This window comes from Arvicanthis niloticus, chromosome 4 (assembly GCF_011762505.2).
Source record: "Arvicanthis niloticus isolate mArvNil1 chromosome 4, mArvNil1.pat.X, whole genome shotgun sequence".
NCBI lineage: Eukaryota > Metazoa > Chordata > Mammalia > Rodentia > Muridae > Arvicanthis > Arvicanthis niloticus.
This window is the reverse complement of record NC_047661.1, coordinates 112,223,403-112,241,915: the sequence shown is the minus strand read 5'-3', so window position 1 is coordinate 112,241,915 and position 18,513 is coordinate 112,223,403.

Sequence of the window (18,513 nt, the reverse complement as noted above, 5' to 3'; positions counted from 1 at the left end):
GAGCAGGTTATGGGTTTGGTCGGGTTGGGTTTTATGGTGACTTTCATCCTATCTTTATGCTTCCAGATCTCCTTGCCACTGTGTTTCCTTTTAATCCACAATCGATGCTTTCATCTGGCTAACTAAGCCAGGTCCTGGATAATGATCTATTCACGGCATTCAGCCAGCATCACTGTTACTTAACTCTGCCGCACCCTAGTGTCGCTCAACAACTACACCAAGCCTAGGCACTTTATACAAACACTTCTAACAGGGAGCTGCTCAAATTAGGCAGCTCATGACAGGCAGCAAGACATTTATAATTAGTATACCTTCTATCATGAGTTAAATGAATAAGAAAATTGTGCAAACTAATAACTTAAACAAACATCCTCTTTATAACGGCTTCTGTATGTATGTCCAATGAGAAAGGAGAAAATTCTGGTAACTTCTTGGGAGAAGAAACTATTAGAAAATTTTGAAATGTTTCCAACCTTAGAACTATAGACTGTGTCTAATCAAACACCTCTCTGACAGGATAGGAGCTTCTTGTCAGAATCAAAAAGGAAGCTTCAGCCAAGCCAACCCACTGGGCAAATAAAATTTAAGCACAGAAACTGAAAAAAAAAATGGTGTAAGTTAAAGCTAACGTTTTATTATCCTCCCCTAAGATACAAGAGTATATGTTTTTCCTATCATTCTCCAGAGGGAAGCTGACTTCATGGATGTCCTGACTCCATTCTGGCTCTAGGTTGACAAGAACCAGGAGGGAAGACCTGAGAACACACAAGGTATAACAGCGCTACAGTCAGTGGTGCCTTTCCAAACAGCAGGGCAGACGGCCGGGCATCCTTAGATCTCAGCCTATGTGTGGTAACACTTGACCTAAGCATTCATAGAAATTTCATCAACAACCAAGTAATATCCTCAGGTATTTGACCTTTTCTTCTTTCCAAGAAATCTAACCGGCACCTTCTCTTCATAGGTTGCCATTTCCACAGCTACTGGGACCCCACCTCACTTTCTCATCCTCTTAAGGTAGGTTCCTCTTGAAGTCTCCAACTGTATCCTGATGACATTTACTTCTGTGCCTAAGTCTCTAAAACAAAATTCAGGATCACCTTACTTCCCCAAATGTCCCTCTTCTGTCTTGCCCGTCTCAGCATCCTGGCCTTACCGTGACTTACGTCTTCCACACTAATGGTTTTCCAAGTGATCTTGTCCCCCATCCCTTCTTGCAGACTCCACTCTCAAACTTTCACTAGTTCCAATCTCAGTCCGGACAATCTTCCCCAGTTCTTTTGTGCCCACTCTCCCACACATCACCATAAGTTTTCTAGGAAAATGACTGCATAACTCCCAGAGCTTAAAACACAACCTGCCCAGAAAGTAAGCCATTAACCCAGATTTTACCTGCCTAGTTCTCCATGAAAGAGACAGGAAGGAGGTGCTTTTGCTAAAGCCCTTGTCCACTACTTGGGTCACATGGCAGACTGATACCTTTACTCTGCGTCAGCCTCCTTTACTTTGCTTGAAGGCACATGAATAGGTCATGTTCTTAAATCTTCACTCACCATGGGATTCCCAGATCAACAAAACCTCCAAATCCTTGAAGACAGACCCCCCCCCACCCTTGATAAGGGTAACTTATAGCCATGGTAATCATCTTGCAATTGATCCTTACAACTGATGACAAGAAGAAGGGCTTTGTGTGAGCACTTGGAGGAACCAGATCTAAGACAATAACCAACCAGAATAAACCTTGGTAGGGACTGTTTAATTGTGCACCTCTTGCTCCATCCTTCTGGTTAAACCTAAAGAGCACTGGCCAGTGACAGCACACACCTCAAACTCATTGATGCTGAGACAGGGGCAGATGAATCTCTGAGTTCGAGGCCAGCCTGGTCTACAGAGAGTTCTAGGACAGCTAGGGAGTTCTATACAGAGAAAACCTGTCTCTAAAAACAAAACATCAACAAAAATCCCTAAAGATCATGTAAGTACCTAGAAGGTGGACATGGGGGTCACTACATTCCTCTATCTGTTCCTCTTCCAAGCGTACTCATGTTGAATAAATCCCCTACTCTGCTTTGCCCATCACTCCTCTCTTTAATCAGTATTGTTGGGAATGAGTGGCCAAGGGTAGCTTGTTGCAGAAGGCTAGCTTGTTGCAACTGAAGCTTTTTTACCTTTAGCTGTCTGGCTCCACTTCTTATTCTCAGCACCTGTCGTTTTCCCTGTTCTGTTTATGTATTTTTATAAGGGAATCATTTGCTCTCAAACTTCTTTGCAAGAAAACAGCTTCAAGGTCAAGATAGGACATCAGAAAGGTATTTAAAGAAGGAGGCAGGGAGGAATCCCAGTCGTGGAACAAACAAACAAAATAATTAAGACCCAGGCAGGGAGAATAATTGAGTTTGAAGCGTCAAAGAGCCATGCTGGACGGCCAGGAAGAAGATAAGATTCGAAGGCTGGAATGTGAGGAGAAGAGATTACAGATGCCGTATCCCAGAAGTAATCCCCTGTGTTACAGCTCACCTGCTCTTTTAAAGAAAGCCATCTTAGGTGCCCCGAGCACCTGGCATCATGCCCACTGCTTGGCAATGCTTTGCTATAAATACCTTAGGATACAGAAAAACCTGGAGTGCATATGTGTAACAAGTAAATGCTTGTGCAGAAGGTGAACATCTCTGGCATCACACCATCGACACTGGCTCTGGGGTGAAAGTTCACAGCATTAATGTGTGGAGAAGATGAAGTTCAAAGTCCCCATGACTCCTAGGAAGTTTCCAACTGCTTGTCACCATTCTATTTTTAGAGCAAGGAGCCTGAATTTCATGACCCATTTTGAGACTTTGAGCACAGAAAAGTTTTTCCTTTAGAGGCTAAATAACTGTTCTCAGCCAATGAGACACTTAACCAAACATTCTCCGCTGTTTTGGTTTGTGGTGGTGGTGGTGGTGGTGGTGGCTTTGTGTTTGCTTTGTTTGCTTGTTTATTCAAGGTCTTTTCTGACTTTGATGGCTTGCTGACACATGATTTCTCAGAATGTGGTCTAATCTAGTCAGACTCAGAATACAGCTTTTATTTTTAAAAAAATTTATTTATTAAAAGTCAGCTTTTATTTTTAAAAGCATTTTTTCTGAGCATTCTTAGACACCAATAACATCTTCACCTTCTCCTTATTTTTGATATTATTTTCTCTTTTTTCTACTTTCCTTATCACCTTATATAAAGAAATTTTCTGAGCCACCTTAATTTCAGAGGGATTACAGCAAGATGTAAATGCATAAACATACTAAAAACGAGCCTTAGTTAATTAACTAATTGGCTAACTAAACACTGAAGCAAATGTCACTAGAATAAACAGTGTCTTGGCTTTTCACTGACAAAACATGATGTTATGCTGTGGGATATTTGCCCTGTCATATTTTGAAATCTTAATGCCCAACATTATGATATTGACAGTAACTAGTGGCAGTAGACTTTGGTAATTAGTTAGGGCTTTCATGCCTTGCCAATGTATTTCTTTACCCAGGTTTTAAGTGCACAATAGCCCTTATAAAAAGAACAGCCCAGTTATTATCAAAAGAACACAGAGATTTCCCCTAGTCCCCCAACCACATGAGGACTCACTGAGAAGACATATCAAACAGAACAATACTGGATTTTACCAGCACCTTGGTCTTGGACTTTCCATTTTTCAGAGCCATGAGAAACAAATGTAGGTCATAAGCCACCTGTCTGTGGTGTTTTTTTATACCATCCCAAGTGGACAATGGTAAGTGGTGACAGAACACAGTGGTGGGTGTTGTTTCTCAGATGGGTGTAAACAGCCTGGAAGGGCAAGAGATAGTCAATGTAACCATGATAGACTGACAGCACCAACAGCACATGACAGGAAAAAACATGGCACAGACCTAAGGGGATCTGGAGACGGTGGAATAGAGGAAGGTAAGATGTCAGCTCGTGTGACTTCTTAAAAGAAAAATAACAGCAGCTAAAACACGTACAACGGCAGCTTAGCATGTAGAAACACACCAAAGGGTACTCATGTCAACACTTGTCTTGTGGAAGCAGTTGAGGAGAGGCAGAGGCATCAGAGTGGAAAAGACCCTCCTCCCAACGCTGTTCATATGATTCTAATTATTTCCAGGCTGACATTACTTTTGCATTTTCAAAAAAAAAGTGCTATTTTATCCTTTTATTTTTACTTACATATTCAGCTCTTTATCTTGGGTCTACTCGTGACAGCACTTGAGAGATAAGAGGTAGCTTACAAGAATCAGTCCTCTCGGTCTATCATATGTGTCCTGGAGATCGATCTCAAGTTGCCAGCCTTCAAAGCAAGTGCCTTCATTCACTGAACTGTAATGCCAGTCCTGTCGGTATGTTTCTAAGTCCGTAAGAGATGCAGGTTTGCTTTTTCTTTCCCCCTCTCTTCCCATATCCTCATAGTGATGTCTCAGTGCCTGTCCCTTGCATTCTCCACTCCGTAGCTCATGGGCTGGAGTTTGAAATTTCAATGAAGGTGGTATGAGGTCATTGGAAGAGGAAAAGAGCCATCGTACACGTGACTCAGGCACGAGTAAGCACACTGCTCAGTCCCCAAGAGCTCCCTTGTCACACAACTGCTTGGTTTGTAGCTAGAAAGCAGAAAACTAGAAGACATAGGAGTTCATATTTTAATTAAGTCCACCTTTCTTGGGTGGTTGTACAGACATTTACAATATTTTGGTTGCTAATAATTTATAAACAAATACAGACTCTTGACAACTTCATTGAGATTATCAGAAGTCAAAAGATACCAGTCTTAGCTTTATAACTTGGGTATAATTTCCCTTGCAAAACAGTAAAAGTAAATATCCTGTGATGCTATTAGACTCCATGCATAATTTTGCTCCCCATATCACCAATGAAAGAAGGTTTACTGAAGGCCCACAGTCCCTAAACAAATTTGTGGGTTTTGGCAGATTCACCTCCAAATTCAATTGGCTTACATCCAACAACTCTAAGTAGCATGCCAGTACTTTCTTTTTATAGTCAGGTGTACTTCACAAATAATTTTTCCCCCACGGGTGACTGACTAAGAGGTCTCAACTACTGGCATTTCAGGAATGGATATCTGAGGGGGTTTTTTGTGGGTAATTCTGCTTCAAAATGTTCCCAAGTTAGAGTTGTCAAAGCATGAGTCTGCAGCTTTGAACTTTGGAATCGTGATGGTTAGTTTGTCCTCACCCTGGAGCCAATCCAGAACTGGTTTCTGAGAAAAATCAATAAACTGTTTCCAGTTCTCCTCAGGCCTCAAGGCAGAGGTGGCTTGGTGTCTACTCAAGACACAGACTTGATTGGAAACCTTTACTTCTAAAGGAGATATTAATAGTTTTTCTCATTGTTCCATTGAATTTTAAGTATGTTCTTTTTAAAGCATATGAGTTGTTTCATACACTAACAAAAAGATTGCTCCCAGGCAATCTGACAGATAACAAAATACTCACCAGTCACTCCCTGATTTTTATCAAAAGTCAAAATATAAGAAATGATATTCATGTGCAACTAATTAAAGGGTATGGGGACTGTCCAGCCCTGTAAATAGGACATGTGGTGTGCCTGAAGGGCCATATTCCCCTTTCATGAAGACTCTAGTTTCATTGCAAAATGGTAGATAAGGTTGTTATTTTTCTAGCCCTCTTGTCATTGTGAACTGTTCAATCATCAAGGAATTTTAAGTTTGCTGTTACATATAGCCAGGTGATAGATGGTTAGTTCCTGATGTGGAATGCTCATTAATTGGATTTAAGAACAATAATATTGAAAAAATGGCTAACAATAGAAGAGAAAAGCAAGCCATATGAGGACACCCACAGCATGGTCCCTGAGCAGACAATAAAGAAGAGATGTCTGGGGAAGAAATGGACAAGCTTCATGTCACAAGCATTGATTTTGACTCATGGGTCACCCATTGGAACTAAGAGTTACCTATGAGTCCAAAGCTTGGGAAATGTTGGCTGGGGTTACAAGTTTGAGCATCAGCATCAAGTGAACAGGGGTGAGAACTGTAATAGCCCCTCTCCAGCTCCTGGAGGCATCTCCCCAGTTAAGTCCCGCAAGTCTCACTGACTCATTTTCTCCCTGTGCAGAGATTATCAAACAGACCTGAGAGTCACTTGAGAGCATTATCCCTTCTGCGTAGTTAGCATTTGCTAAATGACTAAATTATCGCTAAGATCACTTTGGGAAGACAACAGATAATAGTGGTTATTAACCTTTTAGAGAGAATTAAGTGACTGAAAATAATTGTAAGCTGTGGACTTACTCACTGAAAATTACACATAACAAACACCCAGACTTGGAGCGCGATTTCGGGAGGTCTGTGGATCCCAAAAACACCAGATTGAAAACGTTTTAATTTTTTTTTAATATATTGTTTTATTTTACATGTATGAGTGTTTTGCCATCATATATATGTAACAGATGAATAAAATGAGGACATGACCACTCTCAGGTATGGTTGAAGTTTTAATTGTAGATACAAGGGGCGGGGGGTGCACAGCCAAAGGCATCTGGAAGAGTCCAGAACAGGGAGAGAAAGATCTATTAGAAGTTGGGGAAAATGGTTATGAGAATCTTGAAAATCTTTTTGCTTTTCTTGTTTGGTTGGTTGGTTGAATAACTTTTTTTTGGTTTGGTTTGGTTTGGTTTGGCTTTTGGTTTTTGGTTTTTGGTTTTTGGTTTTTGGTTTTTGATGAGATAGACTAAAAAGAAAGGAGGCATTGCAGAAACAGAAAAAGATGACTGACTAGCAACATTCTTGGGGTGGAAAAGGCGTGCAAAGGGAGAGCATTAGAGTTCCAGGCAAGAATTTGACTTTGAGGGTAAAAGGAACAAGCAGTTCTCCAGTACACACCTGAGAGGAGGTGGGGAAATGCTTGCTTCTCAGGAAGTGTGGGGCAGGTCTGACGCCTGACAGATAACCAGGTTTCTGAAGAAACGAGGTGTGCTGATGAGGATTCCAAGAGTTAAACCTCAGGAATGATGAGCATTTGAAGTAGAAACCAAAGAGCCGATAAAGATAGAAAATGAAAGCATGTAAAATTCTATTGTCCTGAGCTGTGAGAAGACATTTCTCCTGAGAACCACCAACAGACATCACAGCAAAGAATGCAGCAAAGGCATGGAGGCAATCAGTCCTACTGTCAATCTTAGCTAAGGTTTCTGACTCTGTGATAAGACTCCATGACCACAGCAACTCTTATCAAAGAAAACGCTTAACTGGGGCTGGCTTACAGGTCTAAGGTTTAGTTCATTATCATCATGGCGGGAAGCATGGTGACAGGCTGACAAACATGGTACTCGAGAGGTAGCTAGGAGTTCTACATTCAGATCAGCCAGCAGCAGAGACACTGGACCTGGCTTGAGCATTTGAAACCTCAAAGCCCACCCCCCAGTGACACACTTCCTCCAACAAGGCCACACCCACTCCAACAAAGCCACACCTCCAAATAGCACCACTCCCTATGAGCCTAGGAGGACCATTTTCATTCAAACCACCCCCCTGTTCCAGTAGCAATAGTATCTAGATGCACTCACTATAATTACTTCTTCACCAAAAATATATTAGATACTATAGAAGGCACCATAGGCAGGAAGTGTGTCATCCTGAGGGTTATTATATAGATAATACATATCATGTTGATAATAACTTCCAAATTACATTGGATGTTGAGATGCACTTAGATGTGCAATTGTTTGTTTTAATTATTGTTGCATTTATCCATTCATTTATATATTTTGTGTGAATGGGTGGATAGGTGTGTACATGCCTGACACAACAGGCAGGTAGAGATTGGAGAGTTACGTGCCAGAGTGGCTTCTTTCCTTCCACCGTGTGTGTGTGTGTGTGTGTGTGTGTGTGTGTGTGTGTGTGTGTGTGTGTGGTCCTGGATACAAGCTCAGATCAGGCTTGGTGGGTGTGTTTTTGAACATTGATTTATTTTATTCTTCTTTGGGCGGGGGAGGACATAAGTTGATTACATCTGTTTCTGCTTGTTGGAGTAGATGAAATATACACTTCACTTCCCACTGTTACTGGGACCAACTTTGTTGGGACAAAAATCAATCGAAACCTAAAGCATCCATAGAACAAATCAAACATCTTTCTGTAAGTCGATTCCCTTTTTTATCTTTTATTTTAGTCCCACTGCCTTGAGTCATCACCTCAGCCAACGTCCTTACTATGAGGTAAGGTTTTTAACCAGACCCGGTGCACAGAAATAGAAATTACATACCACCACATGGCGAAGCCCTGTTATAAACTAGTAAAGCTAGTTGCTCTAATTGTTTTCCTTTCTTCTTTTGAATTGTGCGGGCGAGGTGTTGAGTCTTTGTATTGAATATCTGTACACATGCTTTACATTTTTTCTTCATGTTGAGATCATTTGAATTATTTGAGAAAGGGTGGGTGTGGTGAAAGAAGATCTGAACTATTTAAAACCTTAACTCTCCAAACCTCAGGAGTTAAATACAAAGTGTTTAAGACTCCCGTGAGTCATAGGCTAAGAAAAAAACAAAAATATCTTAACCTGGAAAGAAAAATAATGTTTTCACCACATCTAACAACCCCTTATGAATCAAGATGGTAACAATTACGTTCTGAACTGTGGCGTTGATGTACATGTTCACGGCGCCACCTAGTGGCTGAGCCAATCTCAAAACTAGCTCTCAATACAGTTATCCAGTTTATCCTCGAAATTGGACATGAGGTGGCGATAGAGTTCTTCTTAGCTGGTCTCTGAACGCCTTTACAATGTAAGCTCTCATTCGAGGGCATCCGTTTCTTTAAAAAGATGGAAATCTGGACAAGCCACAACCTTGCCCTAAAGTGATGAGCGTTTACTAACCTTTCAAAGATTGCTTTGCAATACAGATCGACTAAACCTTTGATCATCATTTTGTTATCAAATATAGGCAAAATATGAAAACAATTTCATGTTTCATTTATCAACACGATGAATCTGGCACTAGCTCTCCCAGGTTTCCTCTGTGTCTATGAACACCCTTTAAACGGTAAAGTCCATGTGTATTGAATAAATAAACAACTGTTAATTATCAACTTTGCTAAGACTTGGAGGTAGAAAACAATGGGAAATGTATGAAAGGGAAAGGAGATGGGAGATGGGAGGTGCTATTATTATTATTATTATCATTATCCCATCTCCTTTTAATCATATTTCTGGGACTAAAGACTTTTACTACTTTATTCTGTTGGTGAGTAAAAATTCACCTTGAAAAACAAATCCATGATGTGTCATTTAGGAGGAGTCTCAGGTTCTGAACCGTCAGTGTCCCTACATGGGTGGGAATGCAACTGTCACTATGTAAGTGGAGCCTTCCTTAGAGTCGACTACAGAGCAGGGGTAAAGCACTGAAGAGTGACAGCCGTTGTTGTGGTGATTGACAGCTGGGCGTGTCCCCACTGAATACTGAATGAGTAAAGCTAGGGTTTCTAAGAGAAAGCAAAAGAGATAGTGCGTCCTGACCACTGAGCAAAGCTGCACCATTTGCCCACATAAAGGGATGGAGGGATGAGCCAAATGAAGGAGAAGGTGGTGTTATAAATGACTAATGTAAGTAAATAATGTTAGTCCTTCCAGCTCACAAATGATGATGGGTGAATGTGGGTCCGGTGCCCAGCTGATAGCTTCTCAGGACGTCCAAGTGCTGGCTGATGTTGTAATTTTATTTAGACAGAGGAGAAAGAATGAAAAAAAGAAAGATCAAAAGAAAGAAAGAAAGAGAGAGAGAAAGGGAGAGAGGAAGGGGAAGAAAAGAGGAAGAAAGGAAGGGAGGAAGGAAAAAGGGGAAGAAAAGGGAGGGAGAGAAAGAGAGAGGGAGGGAAGAAGGGAGGGGGGGAAGAAAGAACAGAGAATAAATTTATTCTCACCAAGATCATTCTATCACCCAGAGTCCCAGAATGACTGACCTCAGTGACTGCCGTGCCCTAAGAAATAACTCTGTCTACACTTCGAGCCCCTACAAAGTCTCTACAATAAACATGACAAGCCATTTTAGCCACATAGAGAAAACATGATGTACACCTTTTTTTTTTTTTTTTGCTATATTCCAAATCTGAATGTTTCTGTGAGATGCAGCCTAACAATCATAAGCCACTCCTTCTCATGAGCGCTTTTATCATCAGCTCCAGCTCACCCCACAGCGACATTAGGGAGCAGTTGGCAGGAGGAAAGAGGCTTCTGTTGCCCAGTCTACCACATTTGGGGATTGCTGAATGTGGGTTCTCAATAGAGTTTCATAGAGTGACTTCCAAATCTTGGAATTAACCCTTCTTGAGTTTAGCACACGTGTTTATCTGTACATATCCTGGAAATACCCCAATAAGAATATGCCATAAAAACTTTATGGCAAAGAACACCCCAAATAACCAAAATAAACGGCTCAGTTAACATTTCCTGTGAGTGACTGGAGCATTTAAAGCACTCTGCTGCTTGTGGCAAAGCCTCTGGGTGATGAGGAATGTTTATAACTTCTTCAAATGCAGGCTGCACAAAGATAACAATTATTTTGCTCACCTATACAAAAGTATCAGGTGTCAGCTCTCCTCTGCATCAGCGTATCAGGAAATAAAAAGCCATTGCCACTGTAGGAAACCCTGACCTGATGAAATGCCTCAGAGGCGTGCCTCAGCGTTAATTAAAATTATAGACACTGTCACGAGAGGCAGTTATTTTCCAGAAAACAGCTGACGTGTTTTGCACTCGGCTTGGCAAAATTCCTGGCCCGGTTTCGCAAGAATGTTTATTACAGGCTGAGATCATCTTTAATAAGAAAAAGGGAAAAAAGAAAGAAAGAAAAAGAAAGAAAGAAAGGAAGGAAGGGATTGAGAAAGAGAGAGGGAGAGATCAGAGAGAAGAAAGAGGGGAAGGCAATAAGGAGGGAGGGAGGAAGAAAGGAGAATTCTTAGGTAATTGAAAAGAGTTTCACCATGTCTTTCACCATTATCATCAGACACTCTCCCATTCCTATAATGAATTTCTGCTAATTACAAATATGATGTATTTTTACTAGAGATTGCAGATATAAAGTATTTCAACCCCAGTATTAAATAGTGTTACATTGGCCCAGGGTGAGGTACATGTGATTGTAAAGAAAACTGAGTCACAATGAAAGCTAAGATTTGAAAAGCTTTCCAGAGAGGAAAGCAGAGAGCAAATGTTTAAAAATATGGAAATCCAGGGCCGTAGATTACAGGCTTCATTCCTGCGGCACCTGAGATAAACCTCTTCGCTATGTCCTGGAACTGGGCTGGCAGGGCAAGCACAGCTGCTCACACACCCAGGAAGAGCTGGGCTTTGTCAAGCAGTGCTGATATGCCGAATCCCTGTCTGGTAAGAAGATTCCAACGTGCTCTTCCAGTCACATTGCTTGCTTCTGACTTCTGGGTCCCAGGGAAGGCAAAGAGTCCCAGAGTTTGGCACGTTTGCTATGAAGAAAGGGAAAATTGTTTTCTTGTCATCAGTGTGCAGTGGTCTATTTAGGGATTGAGATTCACTATTTACTAGTGTTTTGGTGAGAATATCAGAATGTTGAGCTCTGGAAAAGAAATACAGCAGAGTGCAGTTTGTTTCAAACATACCTTGGCTCCCAAAGCACCGTTGTTTAAGGCTTGTTGTTTACTACGGTATTCTCCGTTTGGTTTGTTTTCATCCTGTGTTTTTGAACGTTTGGTTCCAGGGAAGAATATCTACTTCTACAAGCTTCTTGATAACTGGTAATTACCCCAGGAAGCTTGGCAGGCTGTATATAATCTTGCGATTTCATACATTTGCTCTAAGTGCTCATTCAGCAAGCCACGTGCCAGGAAGGCTGGGAGAGCGGGGAAAGCTTGGGTTAGGCAAACGGTGACGATCCTGACTCCCACGTTACTCACCCTCTCTCAGGAAACTTCTGGACAAACGGGGATAGAGTAGGACCATCTTCACACAAGAGGACAAGCCGGTTGCGGGGTAAGTGGTTCATGAGATAACTTCTAGCCAATAGAATTAAATTCTCCATCAAATATAGGCACACCAGCAGTTTGCTCTTCACTGTACTTTCGATTTAGGTAGAGATTCTGCTCTTGTGAATGAAAAGCAGCAGAGGCTGGTGAGACGGCTTCAGCTGGAAAGGGTGCTCGCGGCCCAGCCTGACAACCCGAGTTCAAACACCAAGACCCATATGGTGGGTGAACTGACTCCCTGCTAGGCAAGTGCGGTGAGGCTGAGCTATACCGAAACACCACTTGCATTGGCAAAATCATCCCTGAGGCTAGAAAGTATCCATATCAGAATGTTTGAATTCCTTGCTTTAAATTGCATGATAAAAGTTTCTCACAAAATCAACAATACAGAAGGGGTTCATTTTGGCCTCACAGTTCAAGGGTACATATACTCCATCACGGTGTCGAAGGCATCACAGCAGCTGAGGCCACTGGTCCCATGTGGCTGCCGACAGGAAGCAGACAGGGACCAATGCTGGTGCCCAGCCTGCTTCCTTCTTTTTATACTGTACAGGATCCAGGCCCATGGCATGGTGCCACCCACCATGAGTGGGCCTTCCCATCTCAACAACCATAATTAGAGCTGTCTCTCAAAATCTCAGCCAGAGACTAATCAAATCAAGGCGATCCCTGGGGCACATGTCTAGGTGATTCCAGATCCTGTGAAGTTGACGACACTAACCATTACCAACGTCAAATAAATGCCAGAACTGTATTCGCTCAATCCTCTGCGTATTGAATTTCTCTAAGGTGCCTGGTATTCTCTCAGGTGTTGGAGGCAATCACTAGTAAGATGCATGGGTCTTTACCTCAAGATGAAAGCTCATGGCAGGGGACTCTCAGGGCCAGAGACAAGGTAATGTTTATGACAGTAGTAACGTAGCAGTTAAAAGTCTTTGGCTGAAATGACTAAACGTGACTTAAAGCAGCTGAAGCAAGGAACTGGCTCGTGCAGCCAGGACTGGAGGAGCAGGATCAGTGAGTGGGCACGTGCCAACCCAGGGCTGCGTGTGTAGTCACCAGGTGGGCCTGCCTTCTCCCGTCATCTGTACTTCATGTGTTCCCAGGCTGTAGGGAAGGACTTGGGCAAAGCTTGGCTTACTTCTTACTGTGTTATTTAAGGTGAACTTCCCCCTGTCTCCTCCCCTCCCTTCCTTCCCCCTCCCCTTCCCTCCCCTTCTCTGCTATTGACAGAAAGATAACTTCATTCACTGTGCTTACGTTTTGTTCCATTCTTTTCCTGTTGGGTCTGTGCTCCTGACTCCTGGGTCTGTTTATCCTGAGTCTGATAAACTTTGTACACAGAACAGGTGGCTCACATTTTCACTGGCCCATTCATTCCCAGGCTCAGGAGTCAACTACGTACAGCCTGTCAGCGTGTGTGTCTCTGCCACTAACTCTGCATTGGAGGGATCCCAGCTAAAGCTGGGGTGTCATTCCAGCACCCACTAGCTCCCAAATCTTCCCCTCTGAACACCAGACCCCTACAAGTTTCTACCAAGTAGGCATGGTCCCCTGGTCACAGCTGGTAAAACTAGAGACGGGAGTCTGACAGAGCAACTGAGCCAAAGGAGTGAGGAAATAGAGGCCCTTGTTTCTCCCATATAGGGAGTCTCACAGGAGGAGACTGAATGGCTCTGCCCCTCTCCGTGGTATACTGGAGCTTGTACTCAAGTGCTAGGACTTACATCAGTGAGCTGTTGTTAAAACACTAAGGACTAGAAATAAGCTGTTGGCTGCTGAAGACGATTTACAAGATGATGATGGTGATGATGATGGTGATGGTGATGGTGATGGTGATGGTGATGATGATGATGATGATATAAAGCAACTGGTATGAATTACTCCTCCCTGCAAAACTTTACTGGTATAAGGCTACCTCTTTTCCTTTGTATTTTTAAAACCTGTAAAATATTCATAAGGATCCAGCTGCAGAGTAAAGTATGGACCAAGCCAAACACAAGGCAAAACCACATAGTCTATATCAAAGGGCCTAGGTAACTTATTTTAAGCAATAATATTTTGTCTGTGGTCTCATTACAGTGAAAACTGCCTGGAATGAATGTCGTGGCCCGAGCTGGCTGGCCTGTTCAGTCACCGGCCCTCGGGCCTGGGAACTAACTGCACTTGGCCTGCAGTGGCAATCTTTGGTCTGGTCTAGTTGCTCCCTGGAGACAAAGAACAAATGACAGCAGCACCAGCCTACAAGTCAGCAGGGGACAAGGAGGCCATGGACCGCACTCCCGCATTCTGAAAGCATGACTTCGCCACAGATTAACAAAGCTCAAGTGTACCAACCATTGCTCAATGTCACTTGCAAGATAAACTCTTCATTAACATGCCACACGGATTGTGAGCATGCGTGCGTGCGTGCAGAGATGAGCCCAGTTGCTCTAGCCTCTTAGGCCCAGCACCTAAGGCACTTAGCTTAGTACTGTACACACGTCAACCATTGTTTAGCTATCAATCCCAGCATGCTATTTCAAAGCCATTGGCTTGTTGTGGTACTAAGGATTGATGGCTCATCTTCGTACGAAGCAGGTAAGCGTTCTGACCATGAGCTCATATCCAGATCTTTTTCATATATATTTATGAATGTGTGTGCACATGTGTGTGCGTGAGAGCACAGGTGTACGTACACCACAATACCTGTAGAAGGCAGATGGCAATCTTAGGTGCCGGTCCTCAGCTTCTAGCTTGTTTAGGGGGTGGGGTCCCCTCTTTCTGTTTTCTGTATGTTCAACCAACCAGTGTGGCTCTTTGGCTTCTGAAGACTTTCCTGTCTGGGCCTCCACTTTACTCCTACGAGTGCCGAGACTACATACAGGCTCATGCTACCACTGCCATGCTATCACATCAGCTCTAAGGATTCAGACTCAGCCCCTCATGTTTCCTCAGCGAGCGAGTGCTTGGCCCGCTCAGTCATTTTCCCAGCTCCGTTTTCATATCTGCGAACCACTCGCTCCTGCCTCAGTCTCCCTAATAACAGAAGAGTTGCAGACAGGTACCTTGATGCCCTGCCCTCCCCCCTGTTTTTGCTTTGTTGTTGTTGTTGTTTTAATTCACTTAGTTAACTCTTCAATACTAAATATCGAGTGTGTCACGGGGTGTGTGGGTGCACGCTTGTGGGCGGTGTCATTCTGTATTACTCTACATCTCATATTTTGGACCAGTGCATCCCTGAATCTGATGATCATCCATCAGGCAGACTAGCTGAGGGTCCTTCTGTCAGTCCCCGACTCTACACCCTTGGCTCTGGCTGGAGAGCTACCACACTCAGCCTTTCACCTGTGTATTGGGGGGTCTCAACCCAGGACTTCCAGCTTTCCCGGCAAGCACTTTACCCAGCACTCTACTACTACTAAATGCTCAGACTTCTGCCACCAGCAGGGAGAGAAGTAACTAGACATCGCCTGTTATAATCTGAGCCGTTTCCAATTTAAGGGCCTCCTCCTCTTCCCTGTAGCCAACAGTATCATGTGTGTTGCAGTTAAGAAGTTCAGAAGTTCAGAATGAGTCAATCAGAAGCAAAGTCTTTTGTTTATTATGAAAGAAATGGGGCCAGGAAGACGGCTCTTGCAAATGGCCCGAGTTCAGTTCCCAGCACCACATGAGGCGTCTTACAACCATATGGAACTCCAGTTCCAAACGATCTGATGCCCTCTGCTGGACTCTTCAGGTACCTGCAGTCACACACTCACACACACACACACACACACACACACACACACACACACACACACCATTTAAAATAAAATGAAACAGTTCATATTTGTTTTTAAATGTCAAACAACAAGAGACATTGCACACTTAGTTTTACAATCAGACATTGAAAGAGACAAGAACCCCTTGAAATTTTGTGATATTACGTGTATAGGTTTATGACCTTTAAAATTATACTAGACAAGGGACATAGTTCATAAAGAGATTTAAGGATTAAACCAAGTTTTGAAAATGTTTTCTTAAGCTTATTTCCCTTATCTCTAATTGTTTTCCTTTTCTTTTAAATATTGTTTGAGAATCTTATATATTAGGACAGTTCTGTCATTTCTACTCCTCTCTCTCTCCCTTCCAATGCCTCCCATGTCCCCAAGTCACATTCATGACCTCTTCTTCTTTACTATGTTTTACACATGTGTGTGCATGTCCACACACACACACACACACACTACTGAGTTCTGTTAGTGTCCCTCCAAAGTAAAAATGCTTAAGTTTGACCACCTGGGATTGGAAAACTCATCGGGAGGCTTTCCCCTGGAGAAAGAACTAGTTCTCCCTCCCTCAGAAGACACTGATTGTCATTCTTCATCTAGACATGGGACTTGTGAAATCTTCCCCATCCACGTTGACCTGTCAACTGGCCCCGCCATTACGCAAGCCTTGTTGGGCAACAATATTGTTGAGATTTTGTGGGTGCAGCTCCCAAGTCATGTCTAGGAGACCCTATCTAGCATCAGACAGCCTGGTCCTCTGGCTCTTATCATCTTTCCAATCTCTCTCCACAATTTTCTCTGAGCCTTACATGTAGAGATTGTGTTATAGATGTGTCAAGGGGCTGGCAACCCTATAGCCATTTATTCTTCTTATTTTGACCAGTTGATTTCTCTACTATGTGCTGCAAAAAGAAACTTCTTTGATCAGGGGTGAGAGTTGCAGTTGTCTGTAAAAGTAAGTATTTAAAATGTAGTCAAATTTATATTGGTCTTGGAAAATGGAAGTGGTAGGCTCTCTGTTAGAGTCTGTGACCACTGCAGGCAGGGGTATTTGGCTAGGTGTTCAGCACTAGACCAAGAGTCCCTCCTATTGAGTGAGGCTTACGTTCAATTAGATGCCTACTGGTTACCATAGTATAAACGTGCCACTACTGCACTGTCGAGATATCGTCCAGGTCTGTTGTAGTTCGAGGGTTTTAAGGCTTGGTGAGGCGAGTGATTACTATTCTCCCTTCACAGCTTGCAAAGCTCTTTTGGACATGATGAGGGCTAGTCCTCAAGGAGGAGATGTCAGAATCAGTGTTCACTTGATTTCTTTGAGTCCTGTGTTTTAAGTACCTAACTTAGCAATAGAGATGTAACTACAACCTCTAGAAGGCAACCCAGGGCAATGCCAAAAACCTATTTTCCTTTGGGGGTCTCACCTAACCTACAACTCAAAGGGACATTTCAACCCATGCCTGGCACTAAGGTTTTTGTTAAATAATGTATGGTTATTGGGTTAAGTGTTATCAACCTATGTGGCATATAAAATATTATTTAAATAAGATTTTTTTCTTCCCCACCCCCACCCCCACTTCCCTTCTCCCTCTTGCTCCAGCCCCACTTGCTCTGGTTCCCTGCTCACTCCGGGGCCGCTCACTCACATGAGGGCATCAGATCTCATTACAAATGGTTGTGAGCCACCATGTGGTTGCTGGGATTTGAACTCATGACCTCCGGAAGAGCAGTCAGTGCTCTTAACTGCTGAGCCATCTCACCAGCCCATTAAATAAGATTTTTAACTAGTGACTTTCTGTGACTTTTCAAACATCTTTATTGTTTATCTCTCATGCCTCCAGCTCCTCTTTGTCACAGTCTCTCCCTTTCCCCAGTTAAAGTCCCCCTCGTTATCCTGGTCCCCTTAATAGCATCTGCATCCCATTAGTCTCTCTCCAGAACTCTGTCCTCACTCTGTAGAAAGAATGTGATTCTTTCTACATTTCTAGCTTCTGGGTTTACTTCAGGCTATGTATTCAAATCTAAAGATTCACAGCCAAGATCAAAAAAATAAGAGGGAAGCATGGGGCCTTTGCTTTTCTGGGACTAGGCCTGTGTACCCCTAGCTGGCCTGAAACTTGCTATGTAGACCAGGCTGGTCTTCAGCTCACAAAGATCCACCTGGCTCTAACCATTGCTCCCCACACTTACCCCCCACTCCCAGTGCTGAGATTAAAGGCTTGTGTGATACTCTCTGCCAACTTCCTTTCCTAACGAAAACAGTAAAATGGTGTATGAGGTGCACTGTTCAAGTGTTGGGACAAGAAAGGAGTTCCAGTAAGGTTAAACTCTAAGGTCACGTGCTTTGTGTTGGAACATTAGCTGTTTTATCGGTCCTGTTTAAGCTATGCCTCAGAAACAGGAATATTGAATCTACATAAACAAGCAGTCTTCCCAATGGTATTAATTTTGCCAGGCAGTGAGAAACACAAACCAGATCTTAGGGTCAAGGGCTTCTCCTCCCCTGAATTTCTCCTTTTCTCTAGTCTACGTCCTTCCCCCTCCCCCCATCCTCTTTCTTCTCCTCCTCCTCCTCCTCCTCCTCACACCAGTATCTCCTAATTTTCAAGTATTGAAAAATTATTCCAATGTTTGTTAAAACAGTTTTTAAAAAAGCTTTATGCAAACTGTTACAAAGAGATATGCAGTAAGAAAGTGGAACAGACTTAACTCCAAATACAGCAAGGACAGTGAATACGTTCAGCCAAGACACAGGGTAATGGGGTT